We start from the raw sequence: 14366 nt of genomic DNA, 5'->3' as shown, positions 1-14366 counted from the left end.
TTCTTCTAGGTTAATATTACCAAATACAAATGTTGGACAAAAACATAAAAAGAAAAAAATTATAAACCAAATGCTTCATGAATACAGACACAAAAATCCTCAACAAAATAACAGGAAATTGAATCTAGCAAAATATAAAGTGGATTAAACAATATGATCAAATGGAATTTATCCCAGGAATACAAGTCTGATTTAACATATAAAAACCAACTAATGCAATACATCGTGGTAATTTAATAAAGGACAAAAACTATATGATCACCTTAATAGGTACAGAAAAACCATTCAACAAGCTCCAACAGCAATTCGTGAGAAAAAATTTTCCTTTTTTTAATTAGTCAGAGTTTATTGTGTGCATAAAAATAGTTTGCAATTGGGAGCTCTCAGACTAACATGTACTGAGACTCAAAGGTATACTGTTATAAGATACCTTAAATAGTGCGAATGGAGAGGTTGTTTATTATTTTCAGTGATTTATTTTATTAGAATTTTCCTAATGATTGAGGGTTGGTTAGAAGTGATCACCTCATTCCAGTTTGGGGGAACAATTTGAATTTTATCTATGATTTTCAGAGGTATATACAAGAAGAAGCCCGAGGTAGCTTTCCCTTGTTTTGCAGAATAAGCTAAGGTTGGATACAGTAATTTTCCTAATAGCATAATCAAAGTTATCTATTGTCATTCTAAAATCTAAAAATAGATAGAAGTCCTATCTCAATCATGAGTCAAACCAAACTGTGTGATTATAAAGGGAGTCTAGAACATGCTCTAAATTAGGTTCAGTACCTTTAAGGTTTTCTATGCATAAGGACGATTGCTAGCAATGAAGTCTGAGTGCTTATGGGGCATCCTTTGGCTTCCAAGCTTCCTTCTAGTATCAGATTAATGGGTATAAGTATTAGTTGAGTGGCCAAGGGATGGATACCATTCTTTTTTGTAAAGCCATTTTCCTGTCATCCAAGCATGTAGAGGAGCTGGTTTTAATATTAACTGAAAATCTTCCTACGCATTTAAGTGGCTCCGTAACCAACAATCATTTTGATTAATAAAGAAGGGTATGTATATACACTATGGAGTATTATGCCCCCATGAGAAAGGATGAATACCCAACTTTTGTAGCAACATGGATGGGACTGGAAGAGATTATGCTGAGTGAAATAAGTCAAGCAGAGAGAATCAATTATCATATGGTTTCACTTATTTGTGGAGCACAACAAATAGCATGGAGGACAAGAGGAGTTAGAGAGGAGAAGGGAGTTGAGGGAAATTGGAAGAGGAGGTGAACCATGAGAGACTGTGGACTCTGAAAAACAATCTGAGGGTTTTGAAGGGGCAGAGGGGGCATGGGAGGTCAGGGTACCAGGTGGTGGGTATTATTGAGGGCACGGATTGTGCGGAGCACTGGGTGTGGTGCAAAAACAATGAATACTGTTATGCTGAAAATAAATTTAAAAAAATTTTTTAAAAAGGGGTATGCATTGAGTGATAGGCCTTGAGTAGAGAAAATAACAGAAAAAGAAAAATGAGTATGAAAGTTTTGTGTTAGTTTGTAAAAGAGTAATAACATAATAACTGTTATAAAAATGAGTTCTGGAGAAAAGGCGATCTAATAGAATCTTGTTCAGTGGTCTTTGGTGTAACCTTTCTGCTTTGCCTTATTGTCTGCTTTGTGGGAAGTTTTTTTCTTTCCCGGAAAATCCTTAATTTAAAGTTTGTCATAGATTTAGAAGTCCAATAGTTGAGGAATAAGGAGAATTCTCTTTAATTGAGAGACATGACCCAAGTAATTTAACTGCTGTGTGAAAAGAGAACCTCATAGAGCCCTTTTCATCAAAGTACAAGTACTGTTGTGTAAAAAAATTCAACAAACTCGGAAGACAAGAGAATTTCCTTAACCTAATAACATTTATGAAAAACCCATAGCTAACATTATACCTATGGAGATTATGAAACACTGAGTGATTTCCCCCTAAAATCAAAGCAAGGCGATGATGTCTGCACTCACCATTGCTATGTAACATTCTGTTGGAGATTCTAGCCAGTACAACTAGGCAAGAAAAAGGAATAAGAGGCATCCATGTTGGAAAGGAAGAGGTAAAACTATCTTTATTCATAGATAACATGATCTTGTGAGTAAAAAATCCTTAAAGAATCAAAAAACAAACAAAAAATTAGTTTTGAATGAGTTAAGTTCATGAGATTCGAGATCAATACACAAAAAAGAAATTTCATTTCTAAATATCACCACTCAATCATCCATAAATAAAATTAAGAAAATAACTCTTAAGAATTTAACAAAAGGGACAAACCATAAGTGACTCTTAATCTCACAAAACAAAAGGAGGGTTGCTGGGGGGAGGGGGGTTGGGAGAAGGGGGGTGGGGTTATGGACATTGGGGAGGGTATGTGCTATGGTGAGTGCTGTGAAGTGTGTAAATCTGGCGATTCACAGACCTGTACCCCTGGGGATAAAAATATATTATATGTTTATAAAAAATAAAAATAAATAAATAAATACTTATTTAATGTAAAAAAAAAAAAGAATTTAATAAAAGGGGTGCCAGGGTGGCTCAGTGGGTTAAAGCCTCTGCCTTCAACTCAGGTCATGATCCCAGGGTGCTAGCAGGGAGCCTGCTTCCTCCTCTCTCTGCCTGCCTCTCTACCTACTTGTGATCTCTGTCTGTCAAATAAATTTAAAAAAAAATTTTTAAATAATTTAATAAAAGAAATACAAGAATTATACACAGGAAACTATGAACTACTGCTAAGAAAAAGAGCTAAATAAATTGAGAGACATTTCATGCTCATAGATTAGAAAATAAAATATTATTAAATAGCAATTCTTTCCAAATCTATCTATAGATTCAATGCAATCACTATTAAAATACAAGCTGTCTTTATTACAGAAATTGACAAGTTGATACTAAGTTTTTTTTATTGTGACCAGACTTATTTAGTGATCTGAATGATTTTTTTTAATTTACTTTTTTAAATTTATTTTTTATTTATTTTCAGCATAACAGTATTCATTATTTTTGCACCACACCCAGGGCTCCATGCAATCTGTGCCCTCTCTAATACCCACCACCTGGTTCCCCCAACATCCCACCCACCCCCGCCACGTCAAACCCCTCAGATTGTTTTTCAGAGTGCATAGTCTCTCATGGTTCACCTCCCCTTCCAATTTCCCCCAACTCCCTTGTCCTCTCTAACTCCCCATGTCCTCAATGCTAAGTTTTATGTGAAAAGTCAAAGGACCCAAAATAGAAAAAACAATTTTGAAGAACAAACTTATATTTTCTGATTTCAAAACTAACATGAAGCTATAGTAATCAAGACAGCATGATACTAGTGTAAAAACAGCTATATAGATCAATAAAAGATAATTGATAGTCCATAAATAAATGGCTAAATTGCCAGAAACTTCTTGAATTAATCCAAATGTCCATCTGCTGGTGAATGGATAAACAAAAAACATGTCATCCATACAATGGACTTACTAGGAGGCAATAAAAAGGAAAGCAGTGATACATGTTACAACATAGATGAACCTCAGAAACATGCTACACTTAAATATCCAGGTGCAAGAGGCCATATATTATATAATTACATTTATAGCAAATGTCCAGAAAAAGTAAATCTATACAAACAGAAAGTAGATTCATGGATGACTGGGGTTAGGAAAAGAGGAGTAACTACATGGGTAAGAGGGTTATTTCTGTGATGGTAAAACTATTCTAAAACTGAACTGTGGTGATGGTTACAAAACTCTATAAATGTACTAAAAATCATGAATTGTACACATAAGTGGACTCAGGTATATAAATTAATTCTTTTTTTAAGATTTTATTTATTTGACAGAGAGATCACAAGTAGGCAGAGAGGCAGACAGAGAGAGAGAGGAGGAAGCAGGCTCCCCGCCGAGCAGAGAGCCTGACACGGGGCTCGATCCCAGAACCCAAGGACCATGACCTTTGCCGAAGGCAGAGGCTCAACCCACTGAGCCACCCAGGTGCCCCTATAAATTAATTCTTAATAAAGGAGTTAAAAACAATTGCTGAATCACTGAATAAGGTACATGGAGAGGAAGAGACCTAAATCTACATATCAAAAAAAGGAAAAAAAATTACTAAAGATAAATGTTGGGGGGGGGGAATTCCCTGTCAATGGATGTTTGCTTTGACATCTAGCTCCCTCCTTGCACAACAGAAGTGCATTTCTAAGATGCAAATAAAAATCACAATAAACCTAAAAAAAAAGATGTTAAATATAAATAGTATAAGCACACCAATTAAACAATAGACATTGTCAGAATAAATAAAAATAATACCCAACTATATGCTATCTATAGGAAATCCACTTTAAATAACAAGATATAAATAAAGAGTTAAAAGATGGAAAAATAAATACCACTGAAAACTAATTAAAAGAAATTTGGAGGGGCGCCTGGGTGGCTCAGTGGGTTAAAGCCTCTGCCATTGGCTCAGGTCATGATCCCGGGGGTCTGGGATCGAGCCCCACATCTCTCTGCTGAGCAGAGAGCCCGCTTCCTCCTCTCTCTCTCTGCCTGCCTCTCTGCCTACTTGTGATCTGTCTGTCAAATAAATAAATAAATAAATCTTAAAAAAAAAAAAAGAAATTTGGAGTTCCTATATTAATATTAAACAGAACAAGGACCATCACCAGGAAAAACAGCCACATTATTTTATGTAATGGTAAAAGGATTAATTCACAAAGGAAGCATCACAATCCTAAAGGTATATGTACCTAATAACAGATGTTCAAAATACAGAGAGCAAAAACTAGTATTACTAGAAGTAAAATTCATCACATATATCTGAAAGCTTAAACACCATTCTCTCAGTAATCAATAGAAAAAAAAATTAAAAATCAGTAAGGGTATAGAAGATCTGAAGAACACTGTCAACCAAACTTGACACAGATGACATTTATAGAGCACTGCAGCTAACAAAATTCTTTTAAAGAGCATTTGAGGGGTGCCTGCATGGCTCAGTCTTTGGGCTTCTGACTCCTGATTTCAGCTCAGGTCATGATCTCAGGGTTGTGAGATAGAGCCATGAGTCAGGCTCAGTGCTGGGCATGGAACCTGCTTAGGATTCTCTCTCTCCCTTTCCCTCTGCCCCTCCCCAGCCCCCACCCTGACTCATGCACATATGCACACACACTCTCTCTCACACACACACAAAGAAAGAGTACTTGAAAGATTCACCAAGATAGGCCATATTTCATATTTCTAGACTATAAAATAAGCTATAATGAATTTAAAGGAATTGAAATCATACAGAGTCTGTTCTTGGACCGTAATGAAATTAAATGGAAATCAATAATAGAAAAGTATCTGGGAAAATCCTACAATAGATGGAAATTAAACAAGATATTATAAATAGTTCATGTACCAGAGCATAGATCTCAAGGGAAATGAGAAAATATTTTTGAATTGAATGAAAATATAACATATCAGGGGCACCTGGGTGGCTCAGTGGGTTAAGCCCTCTGCCTTCAGCTCAGGTCATGATCTCAGGGTCCTGGGATCAAGCCCCGCATCAGGCTCTCTGCTCAGCGGGGAGCCCACTTCCTCCTCTCTCTCTCTCTCTGCCTGCCCCTTTGCCTACTTGTGATCTGTCTGTCAAATAAATAAATAAAATCTTTAAAAAAAAAGAAAATACAACATATCAAAACTTGAAGATACTTGTGTTAATAAAGAAGAATGTTCTGAAATTAAACAGTGGTGACCATTACACAACAATGTGACTATAAGAACACTGAACTGCATTTTTTAAAGGTGGGTTTATGGTATGTGAATTATATCTCAATTTAAAATCATAAAAGAAAGAAAAAAATGTCTCAAAACAAAAATCTAAGTTTCCACCTTAAACTAAAACTAGAAGAACAAACTAAACCCAAAGAAAACAAAAGAAAGAGAATAATAAAGGTAAGAGCAGTTAAAAAAAAAAGATTTTATTTATATATTTGAGGGAGAGAGATAAAGAAAGCACACAACCAGGGAGAAGGGCAGAGAGAGAGAAGCAGGCTCCCAAGTAGGGAGCCCAACATGGGACTCAATTCTAGGACCCTGGAATCATGACCTCAGCAGAAGGCAGATGCTTAACTGACTGAGCCACCCAGGTACCCCAAGAGCAGTTTTACAGTAAAATTATAAATTAAAAAAAAGAGGAAAATCAATGAAAACAAAAGCTGATTCTTTGAAATTATAATAAAATTGACAAACCTCTAGCCAGACAGACCAAGAGTGGGGGAAAGGACACATATTACTAATATTGGAAATAAAATAGGGCACCTGGATGGCTCAGTCAGTTAAGTATCTGCCTTCGGCTCAGGTCATGATCCCGGGGTCTTGGGACAGAGTCCTGCATCAGGCTCCCTGCTTAGCGGGGAGTCTGCTTCTCCTTCTACCCCTTCCCCCTGCTCATGATCTTTCTCTCTCTCTCTCTCTCTCTCTCTTAGTCTCAGATACACAAATTAAATCTTTTTTTAACAAAGGAAATAAAAGAAGGGACACCATTACAGATCCTACAGATGTTAAAAGGATAATGAAGAAACATCATGAACAGCTACATGCCCATTGTATTAGTTTTCTACTGCTGTTTAACAAATAACCCCAAACTTAGTAGCTTAAAACAACACATTTATTACACATTTATTAACTTACACTTTCTGTGGGTTAAGAGTTCAAACTTGATTTAGCTGGATGCTGTTTATGGTCTCATAAGGTTGTAATCAAGATGTTGGCTGGGCTGTGTTTTCCTATGAGGGTATGACTGGCATAGTAGGCAGAATAATGGTTCTCCTAAGATGCCAATGCCCTTATTTCCAGAACCTGTGAATAAGTTACCTTATGTAGCAAATGGGCTTTGCAGATGTGACTAAATTAAGATTCTTTTTTTTTTTAAGATTTTATTTATTTATTTGACAGACAGAGATCACAAGTAGGCAGAGAGGCAGGCAGAGAGAGAGAGAGAGGGAAGCAGGCTCCCTGCTGAGCAGAGAGCCCGATGCGGGACTCGATCTCAGGACCCTGAGATCATGACCTGAGCCGAAGGCAATGGCTTAACCCACTGAGCCACCCAGGCGCCCCTAAATTAAGATTCTTAAAATGGGAGATTTTTCTGGATTATCTAGGTGGGTTCAATGTAAATATAAAGGTCCTTATAAGAGAAATAGGCAGGCAGGCAAATCAGAGAAGAAAATGTGACAATGGAAAAAGTCAAGGTGATATGATGTGAGAAAAATGTAACGTGCCACTGCTGGTTTGGAAGACAGAAGAAGGGGCCACAAGCCAGAGAATACAGGTGGCCTCTAGAAACTGGAAAAGACAAGGAATGGATTCTTTTTTTTTTTAGTCTTTAAAGATATTACTTATTCATTTGACAGAGGGAGAGATCACAAGTAGGCAGAGCAGCAGGCAGAGAGAGAGGGGGAAGCAGGCTCCCTGCTGAGCAGAGAGCCCATTGTGGGGCTCAGTCCCAGGACACTGAGATCATGACCTGAGCTAAAGGCAGAGGCTTAACCCACTGAGCCACCCAGGTACCCCTAGGAATGGATTCTTCCCCAGAACCTCCAGAAGGAATACAGGTCTGTTGCCACCTTGATCTCTGGTCCCATATACTCATTTAGGACTTCTGATCTTCAAAATTATGAGATAATAAATTTGTGGTTTTTTTAAAGCCACTAAGTTTGTGGAAATTTGTTACAGCAGCAATAGGAAACTAGTATCATTAAGAAAGAATAAACTTGGGCACTCTCTGCTCAGCAGGGAGCCTGCTTCCTTCTCTCTTTCTCTGCCTGCTGTTCTGCCTACTTGTGATCTCTTTCTGTCAAATAAATAAATACAATCTTTAAAAAAAATGTTAAATGGAGAGTGCTTGGGTGACTCAGTCTGTTAAGCATCTGCCTTTGGCTGAGGTCAAGGCCCAAGTCAGTCTCCCTGCTCAGCGGGGAGTCTGCTTCTCCCTCTCTCTCTGCTCCTCCTCCCCCATTGTGCTCACACGTGTTCTCTCTCTTTCTCTCTCTCTCAAATAAATAAAGATAATGTTTTTTTTAAATGTTAAATGGATGGCAAATAAGCACAGGAAAAAAAGTTCAGCATCATTAGTCATTATAAAATCTAATAAAATCAATGAGATACCAATATATACTTATAATGGTTAAAACAAAACAAAGACCTGATGATACCAAATACTGGAGAGGATGCAGAACAACTGGAGCACTCATACATTGCTGATGAGAATGCAAAAAGATACACCCATTTTGGAAAACACTTTGTAAGTTCCTTACAAAGTCAAACATATACTTACCATACCACCCAGCAATCATACATCTTGGTATTTGCACAAGTGAAATGAAAACGTACCACACAAAAACCTGTAAGTAAATATTTCTAGTGACTTCATTCATAATCGCCAAAAACTAGAATCAGCCCTAATATCCCGCAACTGACTGGCTGAAACATAAGGGAAAGAAATGGAAAGAAAAGAACCACCAAGCTGCAGGAAGAACAGGGACCAACCAATACAGTCTTGGGGTCACAGCAGCAACAGTGGGTGGGCCTTCTCTTCAGGACACCCACTAACTCAAGTCTATCAGTTCCTAAGCTCTGTGACACTTGGTTCTTTTGTTTTGATTTTGGGTTTTGTTTAATTGTGAGGAAATTCACATAACACAAATTTAACCATTTTAAGAGAACAATTTAGTGATATACAGTACATTCACAATATATAGAATGAGAGAAATATTTACAAATCAAATATATAATAACAATCTAGTATCTGGCTGCCTGGGTGGCTCAGTGGGTTAAGCCGTTGCCTTCGGCTCAGGTCATGATCTCAGGGTTCTGGGATCGAGTCCCGCATTGGGCTCTCTGCTCAGCAGGGAGCCTGCTTCCTCCTCTCTCTCTCTGCCTCCCTCTCTGCCTACTTGTGAACTCACTCTGTCAAGTAAATAAAATAAAATCTTTAAAAAAAACAATCTAGTATCCAAAATATTAGTATCCAAATATTAGTATCCAGAATATTAGTTCTTACAACTCAACAACAACAAAAAGCAAACAAAAATTGGGCAAATAAATTGAATAGGCATTTCTCTGAAGATGACCTATGAATGGCAAACAAGCACATGAAAAACATGTTCAACACCACCCTGAGCGGGTGGCTCAGTCAGTTAAGTGGCTGCCTTCTGCTCAGATCATGACCCCAAGATGCTGGGATCGAGACCCGCATCAAGCTCCCTGCTCAGCAGAGACCCTGCTTCTCCCTGTCCCTCTGCCTGCCACTCTGCCACTTGTGCTCTCTCTCTCTAGCAAATAAATAAAATCTTAAGAAAAAAAGAACAACACCCTGAGGTACCACTTACATCCACTAAAATGTCTAAAACAAGAAAAAAAATTTAACAGGTGTTTGTGAAGGCATAGAAAAATGGAATTTTCATAGAATTCTGGTGGGAATGTAAAATGGTTCAGCCACCGTGGAAAACAGTTTGCCAACTCCTCAAAAAGTTAAACATAGAATTACCGTGTATTGCTTGGTTCTGAATTTCAAATTTGGGAGAAACTATGACAGCACCAATTTAAGTTGGGTGTCTACCTCTGGATCAACTCACAGCAACCAGGGGGGTGAGTTGCTTAAGTCTGAGAAGGCCACTGGGATTTTATCCTTGTGCTCTAGAGCCACACACAGCAAAGGGAAACTGTGTGCTAGGTAGCCCCAAGAGATGTGTACTGTAAGCAAAAAGGGTGCATCTTCCACTGAAGGTCACCATCAGAATATGAAAAGCACAAAATAGGATTCAGTGGCATTCTGATTAATTTTTCCCCTCACAGTTTTCTCAATATCCCAACAGATTTTTGTCTAAGGCCTAAGAGAGAATACACTCATTCTCACGTTTATATTTTAAAAATTTTGTTTGAACAGGGGTGCCTGGGTGGTGCAGTGAGTTAAGCATCTGGCTCCTGGTTTCCACTCAGGTGGTGATCCCAGGGCTGTGAGATTGAGCCCCCCAATAAGCTCTGCCCTCCTCAAGGAGTCTACTTGAGATTCTTTCTCTTTCCCTGCCCCTCCTGCTTGTGCTCTCTCTCTCAGATAAATAAATAAATCTTAAAAAAAAAAAAGTAACATTTTGTTTGAACTACTGACAGAAGATCATGTGCACTTCTGTTCAGTCCTTTATCTAAAAGAAGACACTTCTAGAGGCACTTGGGTGGCCCAGTCAATTGAGCTTCAGCCTTCAGCTCAGGTCATGATCCCAGAGTTCTGGGATCAAGCCCCACATCAGGCTCCCTGCTCAGTGGGGAGCCTACTTCTCTCTCTCCCTGCTGCTTCCCCTGCTTGTACTCTCTCTCTGTCATATAAATAAATAAAATTTTTAAATAAATAAATAAAAGATAACACTTCTAAATGCTTGGGGTGGTCTTTAATATGCAACTAACTACCTGTTCAAAAACTTGTATGTGCTCCGTATTACCTACCATATTAAAACATCTAACTATTTAGAGTTCTTTATCAAATAGCCTTTCTCCGCCTTTCCAAACTCCTTATTTATTAAACATTTGTTGAAGGGCACCAGGGTGGCTCAGTCTGTTAAGCATCTGACTTTGACTCAGGTCATGATCTCAGGATCTTGGGATCGAACTTTGTGTCAAGTTCTGCATTCCACAGGGATTCTGTTTGTCCCTCTGCCCTTCTCCCTCCTCATACACACTCTCTCTCAAATAAATAAATAATATCTTTTTAAAAAATTTGTTAAATATACAATGACCTCTACTTTCCAGACACTAACATGGATATGCTGACCATATCTGTCAATCTTAATGACAAGAACTTCTGGGCATAATGGCATCAAATTTCTGAACTCAGACCATCCCAGAAGATTTGTGGCATGTGTTTGTCATAATTAAAAGACAAGGAAAAAAATAGCTGAAAACACAGTCTCTATCTTGCAAGAGCAATTCTGTGTGGTACAGACTACTCTCCAGCAATCTTTGACCCAGTCTTGTCAGAGTCCTGGCTGCCCCAGATATACCTTGTTCCCTCACACCCTGAATTTTATATATAAATATATATATGAATTATATAATTATATGAGATATGATAATTATCTCATATATTAATTATATAATTATATGAGATATGATAATATATAATTATATGAGAATTATATAAATTATCATACTGTTTAAACACTTAAATATCAACAATAACTTAAATAAAAATTATATATATATAATTGAAGTACTGCTGACATATTAGTTTCTGATGCACCACATAGTGATTTGACAATTCTATACATTACTCAGTGCTTGCCACAATAAATGTAGTTGCCCTCTGTCATCATACAATGTTATTACAGTATTAGTGACTATATTCCCATGCTACACTTTTTAATCTGCATTATTTATTCATTACTGGAAATGTGTACCTCTTAATCCCTTTCACCTATTTCACTCATCTGCCTATCCACCTCCCCTCTGGCAACCACCAATTTGTTCTCTGTATTTACAAGTTTGTTTTTGTTTATCGTTTCTTCAATCATTTTGTTTTTTAGATTCCACATATGAGTGAAATCATAATGTATTTGTCTTTCTCTGTCTGACTTATTTCACTTAACATAATACCCTCTAATTACATCCATGTTGTCACAAATGACAAGATTTCATTCTTTTTTGTGGCTGAACAATATTCGTGTGTGTGTGTGTGTGTGTGCGTGTGTGTGTGTGTGTGTGTGTATACACATACTACACCTTCTTTATCCATTTATCTACCAATGGGCACTTGGATTGCCTCCATTTTTGGTTATTGTGAATAATGCTGCAATAAATACAGGGGGCATATATATCTTTTTAAATTAGTATTTTTGTTTTCTTGGGGAAAATACCCAGCGGCGGAATTACTGGATCATATGGTATTTCTATTTCTAACTTGAGGAGCCTCCCTACTATTTTCCAAGTGGTTGTACCAATATACATTCCCACCAATGGTTTGAGCGTTCCCTTTTCTCTACATCCTTGCCAACATTTGTTATTTCTTGTCTTTTGGACACTAGTCAGTTTGACTGGTATGAGGTGATAGCTCAAAGAAACTGGACCACTTTCTTACACCACACACAAAAATAAACTCAAAATGTATTAAAGATCTAAGTGTGAGACCTGAAACCATCAAAGTCCTAAAAGAAAATAGGCTGTAATCTCTTGGACATTAGTCTTAGCAACATATTTATGGGTATGTCTTCCCAGGCAAGAGAAACAAAGCAAAAATAAACTATTGGGACTGCACCAAAATAAAAGCTTTTGCACAAAGGAAGCCATCAACAACATAAAAAGGCAACCACTGACTGGGAGAAGATATTTGCAAATGATATATCCAAAAGGCTTAATATCTAAGATATATAAAGGACTTGTATAACACCCCAATAATAATAATAATAATCTGATTTACAATGGGCAGAGGACTTGAATAGACATTTTTCCAAAGAAGACAGACAGAAGGCCAACAGACACATGAAAAGATGTTTAACATCACTAATCATCAGTGGAATGCAAACCACCTTACTTCTTTTGCTATTTCTTTGACCTTGAAATCTTATCTTGAGCATCATCATTCTATTCTGTGCCCCTCACGAGGAGAGATAAGGTAAACCAACTTCAAAATGTTTGTACTTACTAACCTCTCCATACTCAGAACAATTCTTACAATAAAAAGTTGTCTTTTGAGTGCCTGGTGGCTCAGTTGGTTAAGCCACTGCCTTTGGCTCAGGTCATGATCCCGGAGTCCAGGGATGAAGTCCCACATCGGGCTCCCAGCTCTGTGGGGAGTCTGCTTCTCCCTCTAACCTTCTCCCCTCTCATGCTCTCTCTCTGAAATAAATAAAAGCTTTTTTAAAATAAGTTGTCTTCTCTGAACATGAGAACTTTGCATGTAATTTTTAAGAAATAAGGGAATTTGAAAAATTCTCATACTGTTTAAAACACTTAAATATCAACAATAACTTAAATAACAATTATGTGTTTTCCTTAACCCAAGTTCCTCTCTTCGTGAAGTAATCTGTCTCTCTCCTCCTTGGAATTCCCATTGCATTTCATTCCTTTATTGAGCACAAATCATTTTCTGTTTTATATTATGGTTCTCTGTCAATGCTTGCTTCCTCTGTGAGATTCAACTCCTTGAGGGAAAGTACTGTTTCTTTTTTTTTTTTTTTAAGATTTTATTTGTTTATTTGACAGACAGAGATCACAAGTAGACAGAGAGGCAGGCAGAGAGAGAGAGGGAGGCAGGCTCCCTGCTGAGCCGAGAGCCTGATGCAGGACTCCCAGGACCCTGAGATCATGACCTGAGCAGAAGGCAGCGGCTTAACCCACTGAGCCACCCAGGCACCCCGAAAGTACTGTTTCTTAATCCTATCTGCACCCCTTCCAGTTCTCAGCACAGTGTCTGACATACTATAAGTGCACAATACACATTTTTTTTTAATGAAGGAAAGAATTAACCAACAGAGATTTATACGGTGATAGCCTTTTCTTCCATATATCCTATCAAACAGCCTGGGAATAAAACACTTACTGAAAAGAGTTCAGAGAATTGTATCTGTGAAACTGTTTATATGATGTAATTCTAAAGAAGGTTAGGGGCCTCCAAGCTAATAGAAAGCTGTCTGTTCTTTTGTGTTACTTTCACAAGCAGGAAGGAGGGAGAGGAGGGATAGTGGTTCCTGAGCAATAAGTACTAATTTTAAAATTTGATATATAAGTGTTAATATCCTTTTTTTTCCTCAATGGCAGTACAGTAAAATAGGAACTGGAAGTCTGAAGTCAGAATTTAAGGATTTCAATCTCAACCTCCACCATGTATTAGCTATGTGACCTTAAGCAAATTGTTTAACTTCTCTGCGTTTCATTTTCATCACTAGCAAAATGTAGTCCCTCAAAAGAATGGTATAAAAATTCACGACTTCGGGGCGCCTGGGTGGCTCAGTGGGTTAAAGCCTCTGCCTTCCGCTCAGGCTATGATCCCAAGATCCTGGGATGGAGCCCCCCATCGGGCTCTCTGCTCAGCAGGGAGTGGGCTTCCTCCTCTCTCTCTGCCTGCCTCTCTGCCTACTTGTGATCTGTCAAATAAATAAACAAAATCTTTTTAAAAAAATTCACCACTTAATATATTTTTTTAGAATAAAAGTTTGTAGAATAATACCTGGTACTTTGTTTGCAAGTAACAGCATACAATACCAGTGCTCATTACTTCAAGTGATGAATCACTAAATTCTACCTCTGAAACGAATACAGTATCTGTTAATTAAATTGAATTTTTAAAAAGTGACAGCAACATGTAGTACTATATTGA

The 14366-nt window shown here is 37.7% G+C and overlaps 1 protein-coding gene across 1 annotated transcript in view; it reads right to left on the bottom strand.

Annotated features, from left to right (window-relative positions):
* Positions 1-14366, bottom strand: part of SPATA31F3 (SPATA31 subfamily F member 3) — an 86157-nt gene that overhangs the window by 70321 nt on the left and 1470 nt on the right. The window lies entirely within an intron of this gene.

The sequence above is a fragment of the Mustela nigripes genome, chromosome 9 (genome assembly GCF_022355385.1).
Source record: "Mustela nigripes isolate SB6536 chromosome 9, MUSNIG.SB6536, whole genome shotgun sequence".
Lineage (NCBI taxonomy): Eukaryota > Metazoa > Chordata > Mammalia > Carnivora > Mustelidae > Mustela > Mustela nigripes.
Note: the sequence above shows the minus strand (reverse complement) of the source record. Positions and strands in the feature narration are given on the sequence as shown.